Raw genomic sequence first — 9,558 nt, forward strand, 5'->3', positions numbered from 1 at the left:
CATACTCCTCGGGTGGCAGCACCTCCACTTTGGGTGGGAGGAGGTCTGGCCAGAGTGGAGCCCACATGGTCCATTGTATGGTGAGTAAATGTGCCCCCCCCCATTGTCCCTGGTGGCCTTGGGGGGCATGTGGGCCCTCTCCTGGGGATAATAGGATTGTACCTCCTAAAAGATCCCACTGACCTGTCGGGTACCCGGCCTCTGCGACCTGTCTCTCCCTCCTGCTCCCACGGGGGGCTATGTCATTGGGGATGCCTGGCGTCCTGAGGGGGGTGGCACTAGTACCTTGTTCTTGCTGGGTCTTGTAGATCCTTGAGGTCTTCTTGGTGGGGGTCCTTGGCCACATAGCATGCCGTGGGCGCCACTTCTTAAGTGTGGGTACCGTGTTTAATTTTCCCATTTACTTGTGTGGAGCAGCAAGGCCGAGGTCACTTCCTGTGATTCTTCTTCCTGCTGCAGGCGGTTCAGGAGGATTCTCTCTGGAGTTAGTACAGTACTATGGGTCTCTGTGGGCATATCCTTACACACTCTGCTGTTAGTGCATATTTAAGGGGGACTCTGCAGACCGCTGCAATCGGCGGGGGGAACCGCAATCAACGCTTCTTAAAGTGACAATACTCTGTTCATCTAAAACTTTGAATATGTAGTCCCAGGCTGTAATTTCTCCCTCAGACCCACTCTGTGCGACTCCCGGACAGTCTAGATCGCAGTCGCTGGCCGCGATTTCAGCAGGTCTGAAAACAGTAATAAAAGTGCAGCGCTAAAAATAAATCAATGGAATACAGTGAAACACTTCAATGTCCTTGTAAAATTAGCAATACACATCAATAGCTAAAAAAGAGATCAGAAACGTCCATAATAAAAGATCCCAGGAAAAGTGCACAGTGCTCCACTCAATAAGGTGCTCACATTGGGTGTCAGAATCCTCCACCAATAATTCAGCCTCTCACCTGAGGGCTGTAGGAAAACAGCCTTAATCTGATACCAGCACAGCACAACGATATCTCCAAAGCGGATTGTCAAACATTTAAGGATATCCCTTTCTGAATTCTCTCCTTCAGGCCTCCCCGATATCTAACACTAGAAATTACATTGTTCTCCTCATTACACAAGTTGTCATAGTAATCAGCTTGTTCCTGTCAAGATTGATCTACATGCTTCCCCCATCCAACATAAACTTTCCCTCCTGTTGGCAGCCACCCTCGTGGAGATCAGATTAGCTTGCACAGGGCGCCTGAACACCTAAGGCCGGCCCTGGTTGCGTTCTTCCCACCCTTCATGCCTATACTGCTTTGGGACGTCCCATTCAGCTAATGAAGATGGAGAAAATAGGATTTTTGTAAGATCTTACCATAAAATCTTTTTCTCTGAAGTCCATTGACAGACGCAGCACCTGTCCCTCTGATGTGGAGATGGTTTTTCCTTCACTGCTTACAACTAAACTGGTTTGCTGAGTAGAGGCAGCATAGCCCATTCAGCTAATGAAGATGGAGGCTGCGTCTGTCAATGGACTTCAGAGGAAAAAGATTTTACGGTAAGAGCTTACAAAAAATCTTTTTTTTTTTTCATTTTCCTTGCATGTGATTGGGTATTCTCTGTAAAGTGAAGCTTTACCTCATTTGTGGTCAGGGAATAGAGCCCAGATGGATGACATAGCATAATTAAAAACTACGATAGTAGCGTGCCAAAACCGTCGTTCGGGCAGGCCTGTGAAATAAAGAGGGCCCACCAAGAAGGAAGGAAGAAGGGAATGTTGTAGAAAAGGGGCAGCGGTGGGAGGGATAAACGATCCCAGAGGCAGCCCAGAAGAGGCGGGGGGCCTGCCTTTAAATAGGCGGCTCCTCCCCTCCCACAACTCCAGGCTCCGCCTTCCCATTTGTGGTCAGGGAATAGAGCCCAGATGGATGACATAGCATAATTAAAAACTACGGTAGTAGCGTGCCAAAACCGTCGTTCGGGCAGGCCTGTGAAATAAAGAGGGCAAAAGGAAAGCGTGCAAGTAACCTTTAATGCAAGTGCAACGTTTATACAAGGAAAAGACAATCGTGAGTCATTCGGCTAAGACTCGGAATGCCTGTCTGAGCTCGCCTTCGGGTTGGGGTATATACCTGCAGTAAGCAGAGGATTTCCACCGCCCTAGTCTCTTGAGTATATGCACGGGAATGCCATGGCTGGAGGCCGCCGTGGCTGCCCCTATGCGAAATGAATGACTGGAGAAAGCAGCGGGATCACACCCCAACTTACTCAGCAGTGTTCTAAGGTACTTGACAAACCTGGGCGTGGTGAGAGGCCTGCCATGAAGGTTCAGCAGGGGAGCATCGCTGGCCTGACCCGCCATGCCCGGATAAAGGCGGTCCAGCAACTGGACTGGGCACCATCTATTGTAAGAAGGATACAGTGGTATCTCGACTGGTGGCCCTAATTGATTGGTCTTGGACTGGCGGAGTGACAGGACAAAATGGTCATCCACCTTAACTAGGTCTGCCCTCATTAACATGTTGGCGTTGCTGAGCAAGTTCCCCACGGTGAACTCATTAGGCCGCAGAAACCCGTAGAAGGCCAGATACACTGCTGTCTTGATGGCATCATTGGTCCCTGCCTCAAATGGCTTAGAATCCAACAGGTCGGACAAAGCCCGGAACCTGCTGCCGTCAATTGGTTGACGACCCGTGGGCCTGTGGCCCTCCAACCGAAGGATGCCTTTTAAAATGTTCTTGACGGGACTTGACGTCATGAAAGTACCGTGACTGGGGTACGTGTTGACAATGTGAAACTGAACTCCAGAGAGGTAGAGTTTGATTGTGCTGTGCGCCAGTTTCAAGTTCAAATGGCAAAAGGAAGAAAAAGCCACGATGATGTCCAAAGACAATGGGTCCAAGATATTGAACTCTGTGATGAACCTCAAGAAGATGGTCCGAGCCCGCGCGTAAGAACGTCTGGTGTTCGGCGACAGTGCTGACTGGGCTAGCATGTTCCCGTGGGCCATGAGAACAGCTAATCCAGGATGAGTTCCCGGAATGGTGGTGGTGGTTCCGGGATTTCCTCTGCCGTGGGATGTGCCTGGAAAAAAGACCTGCAAATTGGAACGAGACAGGGCATCAGCTGCTATGTTAAGAACGCCTGGCACATGCTCGCAAACCAAGTGGAATTGTAAAGTGGCGGCCAGCCAAGTGAGCCTTCTGACTAAACTCATGATGGTAAGGGAGGAAGACCGCCCCCTGTTGATGATCTCGCCCGCTGCCATGTTGTCGGTGAAGCACTTTACAGTTTGGCCCGCCCAAAGGTGCCCCCAAACCCTGGCAGCTGCCACTATGGGGTAAATTTCAAAAAGGGCCGAGGTGGAGTTGAAGGATGGCAGGTTTAAGGTTTCAGGCGGCCAACTATCCCTGAACCACCTGTTGCCCCAAATGGCCGCGAACCCGCTATGGCCGGCCGCGTCAGTCCATAATACCGGAGAGCAGTCTGTGACAGGCGGGATGAACATGTTCATGCCATTCCAATGGGCCAGGAACTCGCCCCACATGGACAAGTCCACCCTGTCCTGACCGTCCAGTGTGATGAAGCTGTCCTCGTGCAGAAGACCTGGGAGCAGGCTGAGAAGTCGGGACACAAAAGCACGGCCTTGGGGGATGACCCTCATGGCGAAGTTCAGAGAACCCAGGAGGGACTGCAGTTCCCTCCGCGTCGTGGAACCTCTGTGGAGGAAAGACTCAACCTCAGCCCTGATTCTCTGAACTTTGTCTGCAGGAAGGCTGGCCTGCATGGTGACTGAGTCCAGGCAAATGCCTAAAAAGGTCAGCTTGGTGGTAGGGCCTATGGTCTTGGCTGGAGCCACCGGAACCCCCAAGGTGGAAAAAACCCTCACAGTCTTGGATAAACTGAGTGGTGTGGCGGTGTGACTTTCTACAGTCAAGAAATCATCCAGATAATGAATTACCACTGGACAGCGGCTGATGTTTAGAAGGAGCCAGCACAGGGTTTCCGCAAAGATGTCAAACATTTTTGGGCTACTTTTGGCCCCGAAAGTCAGGCGGACGGCAAAATAGTAAGACCCCCCCCCCCCCCCCCCCCACTTGACGCCGTGCAGGTGCCATAGTGACTGATGAATGGGCAGTAGTTTAAAGGCATCGGATATGTCAGTCTTGCCGAGCCAGGCAGCTTCGCCGGCCTGCAAGATCGCCTGGATGGCATTGTCTACGGAGGCGTATTGTAGAGAAAATTCCTCAGAGGGAATGAGAGAATTGAGGCTAGGCGTGACAACAGAATGAGGAGCCGAAAGGTCAATAATTAAACGCTTTTTATTGTTGTATTTCCCGGTGGCGATGCCCAACGGGTTGGTACGCCAACAAGAAAAAGGTGGTGTGTCAAAAGGCCCAATCATGAAACCCTTGGCCACCTCAGCCTGTAACAAGGTGTTGACTGTGGAGGGGTCGGACAGGGCAGACTGCAAATTATTGCACTCCACCGTGGTTGCTGGTAGAGCGACTAACCCTGTTTGAAACCCTTCTGTGAAACCCTGGATAAGAAAATTGACTAAATCCTGAGCAGGGTGGGACTCCAGGAGGGAAGCCAGGATGTCCACGTGCAATTCGGTCAGTCATTTCTTTGGGAAGAGTCGGTTAGGGCACATGGTCTTGGCGTGTGCCCGGAAGCAAGTAGAACAGATATGTAACAACCTGCAGGCGCTGAAACTGCAACCACCTGCATTAAAGTTGTTACAGACCTGTGTCTTGCCCAGGAACACGATGGGCCTGTCTTTGGAAGCTTTCTGGTCGACTCTGCTGGCACCCGGGGTGACGTCGCTGGTGACGGTGGAACTGGATTCAATGGCACACAAGTTGGTGGGATGGGAAAAAGCAGCACAGTTGGCGCAGGCCGGTGGAGCGAGCCCAGCGAAGTGGCGGCAGAATAACTCCGTGTCCAATTGGCCCCAGTCTGCCCGGACGTTGAATTGGGCGAAGGTGGCAGCCGCTTTGGCGGAAAAAGAATGGTGGTAGTCATAGAATGCTGAGCCGCCATACTTGTACCCCAACTCAACCACCTTGTGCATGTACAAATCCAGTTCCTCCCTTCGGTTCAGGAAATTGAAGCACATCACATCCCTAAACAGACCGAAAGCCAACACGAACTCCGGGATGGTCAATTTCTTGCTCAACCTTGGGACTTTGGCCTTAAGCACCACAGAAAGTTCGCCGTAGTTATACGACTTACTTTCAACCACGTCCTGGGAAGCTAAAAGCAAGGTCATAAGGTTGACATCCTTGCCCTCCAGGATGTCTTTCTTGACACTAGGAGGGACCATGTGAGCTGGCGTGATGATGTGTGAGATAGAGGCCGGGGAGGTAAGAGTACCTGCGACGATACTCTGCGAGACCGCTAGGGTGGCAACCTGGGAGGGTTGGAAACCCGGGAATGCCGAGGGGACGGGAGCCGGGGTTTCCAATTTCTCCATCCTCTGATTCAGGCTGTTGATGGAGGACAAGATGGACGCCATCGTGGCCTGAATCCCAGCTAAAGTCTCGTGCACATTGTCCTGCGATCCGAGCCCCGACGGCGGAACTGTGTTGGTCTTTAGGATCCTGAAAGGTTCAGCTTTCCTGGCAGTGGCCGGGAATGGAATTCTTCTCCGTCTTAATTCGGCGATGATCCTTGGGATGGTCCAAGCACTCAACGGGCCAGGGCTCGTCAAGACTTGGCTTCCTCCTGCGATAGGGACTGACGTCAGAGTAGGAGGCCTGACTGGCGTGCTAGGAAGGGAGAAGCTATCTCTTATGTCTGACACGTGAGACATCCTGGAAAACATGAAGAAAAAGGTCACGGAACATGAGCATAAAATATTTGACGGGAGGGCATGCCCCCGTACCCCCCCCCCCCCAAGGTTTCCCGAGAGGAGACCAGCGCTAGCGAGCGGGACGTGAGGCCCTAACTAACCCAGCAGTGGATAGAGGCGCTGTCTATGAGTTGGCCCTGTGCTGTGCCAAGTAATGAAATGGCGGGGTGTAGGCCTCTGAAAGGTGACGCCCTTTCTACGCTAGTGGGGTGACCGAGACGCTAGCTATGATTTGGGCCGATGGGCGAATACCTCCGCGTGAGGATGGGTGTTGGTCTCGGGCTAACTTCCAAGTGACCTACCTACCTCCCCCCCCCCCCCGCCAGATGCAAAGGAAATGTATAGACCAAGTGAGACGGCATACCTTCGATAACCTGTGAGGGGTCTGAAAAGGCTTGATTGAACGTCCGATGAAGTTCGTGCGTGCTGCCTGTATGGGTGAAAAAAACTGTTGGCGCCTGAAGTGAGATGACATAAGCGCCTGACTCAAACAACTGACATGCCCTGCGGACGCCAACCCTAGGTGTATCGAGAGGGGCTGTGCGAAGTGCCCACCAGAACCTGCGACTGAGGGAAGGAGAGATGTGGTCCACCCCCCCGAATTAACGTTTCACCGGAAGTGAACCAGGAATGTGGTTGGAGTGTGTCCTTGTGTGTCAAGGCCGTGGGTGATGGCCGGAAGCCAGGTGAGGGGGGCGGGAGCATGGCCCCCCGCATGCGGTAAGTACAAGACCTCTGAGGCCGAATGCCCCTGAGACTTGTGATTAAAGAGAGGGGTAAAAAAAAAACTGTTTTGTGGTACCTGAAATAACGTCAACGAAGATTGAGAGAAAAAAAAAAAACATATGTAACAAAAAAAAAATTTGAGTGACTCAACGTGATGGCAAAGAAAACGACAAAGCATTTTTTTTTTTGTGTTTGGTGAACTCCCCCCCCACCCAGAGGATGCAAGAGTGAGGCTGGCCAGTGGGAGGAGGCCCAGCCAGGGGCTGCCTGTGCGAGATGAGAGCCGGTACAAACCAAAAGGTGCGATTTAACGGCAAAGAAAGCTGCTTCACGGAATTCCTTTTTTTTTTTTATTATTGCAACCAACTATCCAGGTGTATGTGACCGGAATGCATTGAAATGAAATCGGAAAAACATGAATGAGGAACAAAGATTTGCAGGGTTCCTGACCAGGTTTGTGGTTGTGACAATGAGAACAACTTTTGAAAATGACAGTGAACAAATTGCAGATGTAATTCCCTTAAGACCACTAGGTGTCGCCAGTGAGCCGGAAATGCAGCCTGTGCTGATACAGAAAGACGGAACCTGTGAAGTGAACTGTCCCGAGGGAGATACTATCAACGGAAATGATGCGAGCTGTCACACGGCTGGTGAAGAGAGGGGGGGGCAGGCTGGTGGTGGGGGACCCGGGGGGGGTGAATTTGATGGTGCCCGGAGGTGGGAGCGCCCCAAAGAACTTACAATGGGGAGGACAAATGGCCGGGCAGTGAAAGGTGCAAGGGCTGGCAGGGAGCCGGGGGATAAAGTCTGACCCCCCCCCCCCCCCAGGGAGGCCGTGGACCACTCCAGGGAGTGCGGACATGATCAGCAACGGCCAGGATGACCTCCCCCCCCCCCCCCCCCGAAGCAGCCTGAGAAAGGTAGGTCCAGGCTGGGGAGACAAGCTGTGGTTCACCCTGTGTGAGTGGAGGAAGGAAGGAGCAGGGAGGTTGTACTGCTGGTGATGGAGGGAGGGGGGGTGGGTGGGGAGACCGGGCCCCAGCTCCCCCTCCCCAGTACTCACAGTGAGCCGGGTGCCTGATGGCCGACCCGGAAGCGTCCTCGTGGAGCTCTGCAAAACTGACTGGTGGGCGTGACACAAACCAGACAAACTATCCCAGAGGCAGCCCAGAAGAGGCGGGGGCCTGCCTTTAAATAGGCGGCTCCTCCCCTCCCACAACTCCAGGCTCCGCCTTCCCATTTACTAAGCTCTGGAGCAACTGCACTTGTGGCGTGTAACTGAACTTTACAAAGAGCAGTGTCTATTTCCCTTTAGTAAATCAACCTTTAACTGTCTATATACTATAGATGTATGGATCACAATTCCAAAAAACAATGGTGGTATAACATTTCCTAAATAGGATGCAGCCAAATTTGCACTATAATTTCCAAAAGTATTGAGGACACCTGCCTTTACAAGCACATAAACTTTAATAGCATCACTGTCTTAGGCTGGCCATACACTATACAATTTTCTTATTCCATTTCCTTTAGATTTACCTTAAACTATGTAGTGCAAGGGCCTGCCTGACTGCATACAAATTGAAAGTGTTTAGGTTTGACCCTATATTACATGGTTTTGGTAAATCTAAAGGAAAGTTGAACAAGAAAATTTTCTGGCTCGCAGTCTTCACTCCAATTTATCCCAAAGGTGTTCTATCGGGTTGAGGTCAGGACTCTGTGCCGGCCAGTCAAGTTCCTCCAACCCAAACTCGCTCATCCATATCTTTATGAACCTTGCTTTGTGCAGTGGCTCGCAGTCATGTTGGAAAAGAAAGAGCCAACCCCAAACTGTTCCTACAAAGTTGGGAGCATGAAATTGTCCGAAATGTCTGGGTATGCTGGGCCTTAAGAGTTCTGTTCACTGGAACTAAGGGGCCAAGCCCAACCCCTGAAAAACAACCCCACACCATAATCCCCCCTCCACCAAATAATTTGGACCAGTGCGCAAAGCAAGGTCTATAAAGACATAGATGAGCAAGTTTGGGATGTAGGAACTTGACTGACCTCCAACCCGACAGAACACCTTTGGGAGGAATTAGAGCGCAGACTTTGAGTGCAGCCAGGCCTTACCTCACAAATGCACTTTTGTAAGAATGGTCAAACATTCCCATAGACACACACCTAAAACTTGTGGACAGCCTTCCCAGAACAGTTACAGCTGGTATAGCTGCAAAGGGTGGGCAAACTCAGTATTGAACCCTACGGATTAAAACTAGGATGCCATTAAAATGAATGTGTGTGTGTAAAGGCAGGCGTCCCAATACTTTTGGTAATATAGTGTATTTGCATCTAATTTTGTAGCTTATTTTCTTCCTTTTCCCTTTTTGTTTAGAGACTTTTCACAGCAGAGCGACCATAAGATCAGCGCAGCTTGCTGGTGTGAACAGGCTCTAACTTCTTTCTATTCTTTCTCATTTCTAGCTTTAACACAATGTGGTTGATATACTCCTCAATGCATTGTTGCCAACCTTTAGATTTTCTTTTTTTTTTTTTGCTGTACGTCCAGCAGACCATTGTAGACAAAGTTTGTACGTTAACTTGGAGTGGGACATTGAATTAAAATGAGCATGGGTTCTACAAGAGGCACATTATTGACATAAAATACTGTATATACTGGACAATTCATCATAAATGCAGTATAGAAGTTAATAGGTTTTTTTTTTTTTTTTGTTTTGATAGCTACAACTTATAGTCCATACAGTCTATTAAAATTATGTCAGCCAAACCGCTCCGTGATACAGTGATAAATACAGTGATAAAAAAAACATTTGGCATAAAATATTTAGAAACTTATTGCGGCACTTGTGGCTGCTGTATACTGTGTACTGTGCAAAAGTTTAGGCAGGTGTGAGGAAATGCTGTAAAGTAAGGCCCCTTTCACACAGGCGGACCGTTTTTTTGTCCGTTTTTTTGGTGGATCTAAACGGATGCCCCATGCATCTCTATGGGGCATCAGATGT

This window comes from Pelophylax lessonae (assembly GCF_965119305.1).
Source record: "Pelophylax lessonae genome assembly, chromosome: 8".
In the NCBI taxonomy this organism is placed as follows: domain Eukaryota; kingdom Metazoa; phylum Chordata; class Amphibia; order Anura; family Ranidae; genus Pelophylax; species Pelophylax lessonae.